This window comes from Berghia stephanieae, chromosome 13, assembly GCF_034508935.2.
Source record: "Berghia stephanieae isolate SIO BIC M18660-M18661 chromosome 13, UCSD_Bste_1.3, whole genome shotgun sequence".
NCBI classification, from domain to species: domain Eukaryota; kingdom Metazoa; phylum Mollusca; class Gastropoda; order Nudibranchia; family Aeolidiidae; genus Berghia; species Berghia stephanieae.
The window spans coordinates 24,003,666-24,013,665 of NC_088372.1; the positions used below are offsets into that span (position 1 = coordinate 24,003,666).

A 10,000-nucleotide genomic window follows, 5' to 3' on the forward strand; every position below is an offset into this window, starting at 1 on the left:
CTTCTCCTCTTCCTCCTCCTTCTCCTCATCCTCCTCATCTTCCTCATCCTTTCCCGTCTCCTTGTTAATAAGAATGAATATAGATAAAAACCTGAGCATTTCTATAGAGCAGTATATGCACACATGCTCAAAACGTTTTATAGCGGTTGCCTAGCCAACAGCAGCACCTTAACATATTATAGGAATAGACATAACGCCTATTGGGCGATATATTTTTCGACAGCGACAGCGCTGTTAACGGTCAAGTGCTCGTTTTACACCCTGAGTACGCACGGTAAGGGAATGTGAATAAAGTGCCTTGTCCAAGGACTTGAGTATGCGCTGCTCAGATGAGGACTCGAACACAGGACCTTCTGAACACAAAGCGCGTGTCACTTGACCACATAACTGGCATTTAGTTTCATAACGGGGATAAACCCAAAATTTCCCATTTCTGATCATTTTATCTTTAAAATCTTTCTCTTTCTTTTTTTTTTTTTGTTTTTTTTTTGTTTTGGTATTTGATCCATCCCGACATAATATCCAAAGCTTGACTTAGTAAACATATCACCTTTAACATCCTAATCGTAAGATTGGGCTGCCTCGGCTGCTTCTTTGATTTACTGTGTATGTAAAGTACAGGGACATAACATTTTTCAAAATAACATTCCCTTTATTCTTCCATGACGGGGAAATTTTGACACTTGGGTCTATATTCCAAGGGAAGACTGGAATAACCCAGGCGCCAGCCTCAGTGCAGCGCCGCAAATTGAGCTAAGGCGAGGTGACTTGCTCAACGCCACACAGCGGCGGGCAGCGGCGGGTAATCGAACTCGGTACCTTTCGGGTACGACGCAAAGACCGTACCTCTGAGCTACGTTGTATCGTTCGATTGAAATGACCCTCATCTTGACAAAAACTCGCAAACCTGTGCAAAGTCGGTTACATCACATTTTGTCACAAGAAGTAGAAGAGACGACTTAATTTGAAAATAATAAAAATGATGATAATGATGATGATAATAATAATAATAATAATAATAATAATAATAATAATAATAATAATAATAATAATAATAATAATTATAATAATAATAATAATAATAATAATAATAATAATATAATAATAATAATAATAATAATAATAATAATAATAATAATAATAATAATAATAATAATAATAATAATAATAATAATAATAATAATAATAATAATAAAAAGAGACACCTTTCTGTAAACAGACTGACGCTACAGAGACGTAAAAACTCTTTACATTTCAAGAATTCCGTTTCTTTGCAAATCGTTACTGGACACTCTATCTTTAAAATGGTTTACCGTAATTAAAAAATTCAAAGTCAATGTTTGCGTAAGAGACGAAGAAGAAATTTCTAAATGGAGTGATTATATTAACATAAACCATGAACAATATTAGGTTTGGTAAACATGCCCCATGTTCGTTACAGCAGACAAACACACACACACACACACACACACACATTTATATTTTATATATATAGATATATATATATATATATATTATATATATATTATATATATTATATATATACAAATCTGCTATATGTAAGGTGAATAAATTACAATGATACCAGTCTATCTATTTTTCTATCTGTCTACCTATCTATCTATCTATCTATCTATCTATCTATCTATCTATCTATCTATCTATCTATCTATCTATCTATCTATCTATCTATCTATCTATCTATCTCAAAATCTATCTATCTGTCTATCTATCTATCTATCTATTTTTTTTTCTACCTGCACTCTCTTTCTTTGTTTTTCACTATCTATTTATCTCTCGATCTAACTCTCTTCCTCTCTCTCTCTCTCTCTTCCTCTCTCTCACTCTCTCTCTCTCTCTCTCTCTCTCTCTCTCTCTCTTTCTTTCTTTCTTTCTATCTATCTTATCTCTCTCTTTCTATCTATCTTATCTTTTCTTTCCTTTCGCTTTTTCCTATTTTCATTATTCCATTCTTTATCTTGTTATCCATTTCTTCCCGAATCCACCACCTGCGATGACGCACGCAAGCAGAGCCTGACATTAAAATGTTACTTGTTCTAGACCATGTAACCCCCCCCCCCCCCCCCCCCCCCCCCCCCCCCCCCATTTCCGAGTTACCTGTGGCATCTCTTTACTCTGAAAAGGACATGAAAAAGACATACTCTGATGGCTATGAGATCTAGTGGTATGACACTCGCTTTCGGATCGGAAGGTCCTGTGTTCGAGCCTCGCTCGGCGCATAGTCGAGTCCTTGGAAAAGGCCCTTTTGAGTCACATTCTCTCCCGTACTCAGGTGTAAAATGAGTACCTGGCCATGAACAGCGTTTTCTATGTCCGAAAAAGATTGTAATATCGCCAAACAGGCGTCATGTCTCGTCCTACATATTAAGTGTTGCTGTTGGCCAGGGATCCCTTGTAAAGCTCTTTGAGCACGTTTAGTAGATATTGCGCTATATAAAATAACTCTATATTTTTTTTTACATGTTGCTGCTACCGGGGGATCCTCCATCCTCTCTTTTCAATCTATGTAGAATTTTAATTTAAAAAAAAAACCCGAACAACTTTCAAACTTTTATATAGTGCAATTTCCACTAAACGTGCTCAAAGCGGTCCTTAGAGCCAACACCCACCAACACTTAGGATGAAGGATATGTGTGACATGACGCCTGTTCGGCGATTTTACAATTTTCTATTTTGTCCGACAGAGAGAACCCTGTTTACTGCCAGGTACTCATTTTATAAAGTGCTTTGAGCACGTTTAGTGGATTTTACGCTATATAAAATAAGCTCCATTTTTTCCCGTTATTTTTTTTCCTTTTTTTTGTTGTTGTTTGTTTATTGTTTTTTTTTTTACACCCGAGTACGGGGAAAAATATGAGTAAAAAGCTTTTACCAAGGACTCAACTATGCGCCGCTCAGAGCGGGAATCAAATCCCGGACCTTACGGCCCACAGGCGAGTGTCATACCACCCGATCATATAGATAGTATGCGCTTGGCTAAGCAGCTCACAACATTGCCATCCGGAAGTATAGCGGACCAACACACAAAACTGTGTAACCATGAACTTTTATAGTCTGGTTAATACAGTTTAGTGAGAATTACTCATAAACGCGGATGGCAAAAAAGCAATAAAAAAGGCCCGATTTACGTCAACTTCATTCTATCTATAGATGGTTCGTAGTTGACGTCACTCCGGCCTTTGTTGTTGTTTTTTGTCATTTATGAGTAATTCTCACTAAACTGTATTAACCAGACTATAGATAGAATGCGCTTGGCCAAGGAGTTCACAACATTGCCATCCGGAAGTATAACGGACCAACACACAAACTCTGTGTAACCATGAACTTTTATAGTCGGGTTAATACAGTTTAGTGAGAACAACTCACAAACGCGGATGGCAAAAACAATAACAAAGGCCTGTTTGACGTCATCTGCATACTATCTATAAACGTTTAAGGTTACACATAGTTTTGTGTGTTGGTCCGTTATACTTCCGGATGGCAATGTTGTGAGTTTCTTAGCCAAGTGCATATCTATAGATGGTTCGAAGATGACGTAACTCGGGTCTTTGTTATTGTTTTTGTCATCCGCGTTTATGAGTAATGCTCACTGAACTGTATTAACCCGACTATAAACGTCCATGAAATACACACAGTTTTGTGTGTTGGTCCGTTATACTTCCGGATGGCAATGTTATGAGCTTCTAAGCCAAGCGCATACTATCTATAGCTGCGATTTGAAAGATAACAAAGGAGAGAGAGAGAGAGAGAGAGAGAGAGAGAGAGAGAGAGAGAGAGAGACAGACAGAGAAAGAGGGAGAGAGAGAGAGAGAAAGAGAGATAGAGAGAGAGAGAAGGCGGGAGTTGGCGGTGGGGGGGGGGGGGGGGGGGATGGGGGTGGGGTGGGAGGAAGGAGATGGAAATATGAGCATGTTCAATGTGTCAATCATGCTGTGCAATCTTTTGCATTTACATAACATTATAATATAACACCCCTAATCTACATATCTGGTAAACCCATAATATTTTTTTAAAATTTGGCCAGAAAACAAATCCCTCAAATATCGACACTCATCTTGGCAAAAAAAAAAATTCTTTCAAACCTGGAACTTTGCGAATATGTGGAACATTTAAATCGAAGTCCCAGGTTTGAGAATTTTTTGCCAAGATCAATTTCATTTAAATCTATCGATAATATTCGAAGGACGAGTTTTCTGGCCAAATTTTTAAATATGTGTTTTTTTGTTTTTTTCCCTGAGTAAGGCAGTGTAGGCCTATTGTTTTATCCTGATAATTATTTATAATAGTGATACTCACGTGAGATTACCTGGGTTTGAAAGCTGTATGTCGTGTATGTTACCAGGTAAACAAAATGCAAAGCATTTATCTATTCGATAAGTCAATGTTTAAAGGAAATTGGTTTTCTGGTGGAGTATTTTCATTACTTGATTTCTTACGTGAAGGAAAATAATCCAATGGTGTTTTAATCACAGTATATTATTATTATTATTATGTGACACGTGAGTGGCCTCAAAACGGTTATATCTATAGATAGTTCGAAGATGACGTCACTCAGGTCTTTGTTTTTGTTTTTTTGCCATCCGCGTTTATGAGTAATTCTCACTAAACTGTATTAACCTGACTATAAACGTTTAAGGTTACACACAGTTTTGTGTGTTGGACAGTTATACTTCCGGATGGCAATGTTGTGAACGTCTTAGGCAAGTGCATACTATCTATATCGGGGTGAACCAGCTTATATTAAAAGTGGCCATATTGTTACGATTCAATAGTCTGATGTCACGCCGCCTGGCAACGGCGGCCATATTGGTTCTAAACAAAGAAAATCATTACTTTTTATTTTTCATGCTGGCTAGAACTTTTCATATGCCTTGTGATCAGAATGTGTAAAAGTCAAAACATGATCAAATTTATGGGGGTTTTTTCCTCTGGATACCCTTTATGCTCGCCTGAGAAATATTTCATACGAGCGTCCGCCATTGTTCCGATAGTTAAGAGCCAGTGTTACTAAGTTACCATGCGTGATTAGGAAGGAAGTGACGTCGCGACTGTTGAAGAGTATTGGTACATGTTAAAGACCCATTACTGTCATGATAAGATATGATATGAGAATATAACGTTACTTTAAGAAACGATGTCCATTGTCTCAAATAAATCAAACTAAATTTACTCAAGTTTACACGTTTATATGGTAAATAGTAAATAATGAATTTATATAGAGCCTAAACATCCACGTTAATCGTGCTCTGCGGGGCTTTACATAATAATGGGGCGAAATCGCCGAGTGGTTATATATATATATATATATTATAGAAGGAACGAAATTGAGGTCAACCAGCCCTTTGTTATTGTTTTTAGTAACCCATATCTACGAGTAGTTTTCACAAATTTCTTTCAATCAGACTATAAACTTTCAAGGTTACACATTGATAATTTTGTTTGTTGGTACTTTTTTCAGGCTGGCGTATGGTATGAGTTTTTTTTTTTTTTTAATTTCGCTGACCGTGTTGCATGCATCAATAACATGTCAAATGACACGCGTGTAATGTACTCTGTGATCAGGGCTGCCAGATGGCCACTTGCATGGCCAAACAAAAGAATCGTGTGATCCTACGTATTAATAATTTCTATTTATTTTGATACTTTTTTTTAACAAGAAAAATGTATTCCCCTTGTCCAGTCTTATTTATTTATTTATTTATCTATTTATTTATGTATTTATTTTGATTTATTATTTTTTTTTTTGTTTTTTTTTTGTTTAGCAAAACCGGTGAGATTTTCTAATGAGGTCAGAGTGTTAGGTAGTGCGCTATGTGGTCTTGTGGTATGACACTCGCTTTCGGATCGGAAAGTCCTGGGTTCGAGTCGTGCTCGGGGCATAGTTGAATCATTGGAAAAATGCTCTCCTTTACTCACATTATCTCACCGTACTCAGGTGTGTGAAAAAAGTACCTGACTGTTATATAGCGTTGGTTTTGTCCGAAATAATTGTAATATCGCCTTACAGGCGACTTCTCACCTCCTGCATGTTACATGTTGTAGGTTAGGACCCCTTGTAACGCGATTTAAGCACCTTTAGTGGATATTGCGCTACATACAAGCTCCAGCTGCTTTTGATTGGGTTTTTTTTCTAACTTGTTGACTTTTGTTTTACGCGAAATAGATCTCAGTCGCTTTGAGTTTGGAACCATAGCCATACCAACTGAACTGTTTATTAGGAACCCTCGTGTCCAAACAGAAAGAGAATAAAATACGAGAAAGAACGTATCGCAAACAATCAGCTCCGGCTAAATTATTTTTCTTTTCTGTTTCATCTGACACTATAGGGAATGAGATTAGCGGAAGAGTAGCGTCCCTTGATTGGACGTCACCCATAGTCTGTGACGTCACCGGCAGAAAAGTTATTAGAGAGAGAACGTCATGTTGGTTGTGCGCATGGCGTATGGCGCACAACCAACATGCCGTTCTCTCTCTAGTAATTTTTCCGCCGGTGACGTTACAGACTATGGGTGACGTGCGCACAACCAACATGACGTTCTCTCTCTAATAACTTTTCCGCCGGTGACGTCACAGACTATGGGTGACGTCCAATCAAGGGACACTACTCTTCCGCTATTCTTATTCCATATATCATGCATACGTTACAAGAAAACAGCAATGAAGAGTTTATCAATTGGAGCGATCTATAGATAGTATGCAGATGACGTCACTCAGGCCTTTGTTATTGTTTTTGCCATCCGCGTTTGTGAGTTGTTCTCACTAAACTGTATTAACCAGACTATCAAAGTTCATGGTTACACAGAGTTTGTGTGTTGGTCCGATATACTTCCGGATGGCAATGTTGTGAACTCCTTGGCCAAGCGCATTCTATCTATATTCATGTTTTCGTCCAACCGAGTCATCAATCTTGTGATTTGTTGCTGTCCAACGATTGGACATTTCTGAACAAATGTAAAAACGCTGCTTTGTTTATGAAAGTTGTAAACATTACCATGTGTCAAGCTGAACCACAATGACCAATCGTAATGTTAGATAGATCAAAATCTCTGAAAACTTTTCACCATGTAGGTCACTTTGAGCACATTTTGCACATGGAAAGTTAATATAGATAGTATGCGCTTAGCTGAGAAGCTCACAACATTGCCATCCGGAAGTATAACGGACCAACACACACACATCTAGGTGTAACCTTAAACGTTTATAGTCTGATTAATACAGTTTAGTGAGAAGTACTCATGAACGCGGATGGCAAAAAACGATAACAAAGGCCGGAGTGACGTCATCTTTGATCTGTCAATAGATAGTATGCGCTTGGCTAAGAAGCTCATAACATTGCCATCCGGAAGTATAACGGACCAACACACAAAACTGTGTGTATCCATGAACTTTTATAGTCTGGTTAATACAGTTTGGTGAGAAGTACTCATAAACGCGGATGGCAAGGAACAATAACAAAGACCAGATTGACGTCATCTTCATTCTATCTATAGATAGAATGCGCTTGGCCAAGGAGTTCACAACATTGCCATCCGGAAGTATAACGGACCAACACACAAACTCTGTGTAACCATGAACGTTTATAGTCTGGTTAATACAGTTTAGTGAGAACAACTCACAAACGCGGATGGCAAAAACAATAACAAAGGCCTGAGTGACGTCATCTTCGAACTATCTATAGATCGTGTCCATTGGCCGCCTTTGAAGTCGAAATTGGCCAGGAGCAACTATGGCCATCTGACTGACATCCGTATCTGCGAGCTCACGCTGAGATAAAAAATTATCATTACATCAACACCCCGTGAACTGATGAATAAAAGATATTTTTTAATATATATATATATATATATATATATATATATATATATATATATATATATATATATATATATATATATATATATATAAAAGGAGAATATCATTATTATTTCTGTATGTTTTGTAATCGTGGCAACATCTGGGTCGCATCATAAATTTATACGCATATGCGCTATGTAATTTTTACTACATTTTAATAAATTAACCCTCTCGTTACCAACTATCAGGAAATAGTCACATCGGTTACGATACAAAGTAATTCTGACTCTAATTTTGTATTTGTTGATGAAAATATATTCTTGTATGAGTTACATTGGCAATTGCCTAAAATAAGCGTTTTTGAACTTTGTATTATAACTCAAGAAACTTTTAAGAAATTTTTGTCATAATTACATACAACGCAATGCTGTTTTGTAAAAGCTTGTTTAGCTGAATTGATGCTATGCTTTAAGTTAAAATGCTCACAACAACCGGATACGAAGGCCAGCCACGTTCGGTATCTTTCACATTTTAGTCAATAAATTATAACTTGAAAATGGTTGGTAAGGAGAGAGTTAACTCACTCAACCCTAAAACCGACTATAGATAGTATGCAGATGACGTCACTCAGGCCTTTGTTATTGTTTTTGCCATCCGCGTTTGTGAGTTGTTCTCACTACACTGTATTAACCAGACTATAAAAGTTCATGGTTGTGTGTTGGACCGTTATACTTCCGGATGGCAATGTTGTGAACTCCTCGGCCAAGCGCATTCTATCTATATCCGTTGTTTATCCAGGTTTATTTTACCCACCCATGCCTATTGATTACATTTTTATGAGACAAATTATAGGCGTTGTATCAAAGCTATTGTTTTAGTTTTTACATGTTAATGATAGTTGAATAAAACTATCTATGTACATGCTCATTTTTAATACATTTTTTTCGAAATTTGAAAAGTAGAAAAAATCTCTAGGATTGAATGAGTTAAATATTGTATTATATAACACATTTTTAACAACACACAATACTAATCACAATACACAAATGTGATTTATGAACACAGTGCAATGAAATCAAACAGGAAAACAAAACCATGTCAAGAACCCTATAGATAGAATGCGCTTGGCTAAGCAGCTCATAACATTGCCATCCGGAAGTATAACGGACAAACACACAACACTGTGTGTATCCATGAACGTTTATAGTCGGGTTAATACAGTTAAGTGAGCATTACTCATAAACGCGGATGGCAGAAAACAATAACAAAGACATGAGTGACGTCATCTTTGAACTATCTATAGATAGAATGAACTTGACGTCACTCAGATCTTTGTTTTTGTTTTATTGCCATCCACATTTATGAGTTATTCTTACTAAGTTGTATTAATCAGACTACAAGAGTTTAAAGTTTCACATAGTTTCGTGTGTTGGTCCCGCTTATATTTCCGGATGGCAATGTTGTGAGTTTCTTAGCTCTCTATTCAAAATAAAAATGTCAGGGCCAATAAGATTGTAACAGGAATTATTCTCACGTTCAACAAAGAATAAAAATCACTTGCTACCGGCTATGTGGTCTAGTGGTTTGACACGTGCTTTCAGATCGAAAGGTCTTTGGTTCGAGCCTCGCTCGGCGCATAGCTGAGCCTCGCTCGGTGCATAGCTGAGCCCTCGGAAAATGCTCTTTACTCACATTCTTACGGCGTAATCAGCAGGTGCAAAATGATTACATGGCCGTTAACAGCGTTGCCTCTGTCAGAACAATGGGAGCGATCTATATTCATGTTTTCGTCCAACCAGGTCATCAATCACATGATTTGTTGCTGTCCAACGATTGGATATATCTTAACATAAGTAAACACGCTGCTTTCTTTAGGAAAGTTGTAAACACACCCAGCAACTCTTCTTCTCCGTGAGTTACATTGGCTTCCTGTTGAAAAAAGAGTTGCCTATAAGATTTGTACTGTCTACAAATCCCTGAGCACGAACAGTCCCTCCTATATTAAAGACCATCTAAACACATATGTCCCAAATAGAAACTTGAGGTCAAGCAATGACCAATCAATCCTTGTCAAACCTAAGCCATTGCGTAAAATAGGTGAACAGTCTTTTCAATTTTCGGCCCCCCACTTTTGGAACTCTCTCCCGTCACACGTGAGATGCTCGGATTCGTTGACAACGTTCAA

At 37.4% G+C, this 10,000-nt stretch overlaps 1 protein-coding gene across 1 annotated transcript in view; it reads left to right on the top strand.

The window, feature by feature from the left end:
* LOC144959028 (dipeptidyl peptidase 4-like) overlaps positions 1–10,000 on the top strand; it is a 168,468-nt gene that overhangs the window by 537 nt on the left and 157,931 nt on the right.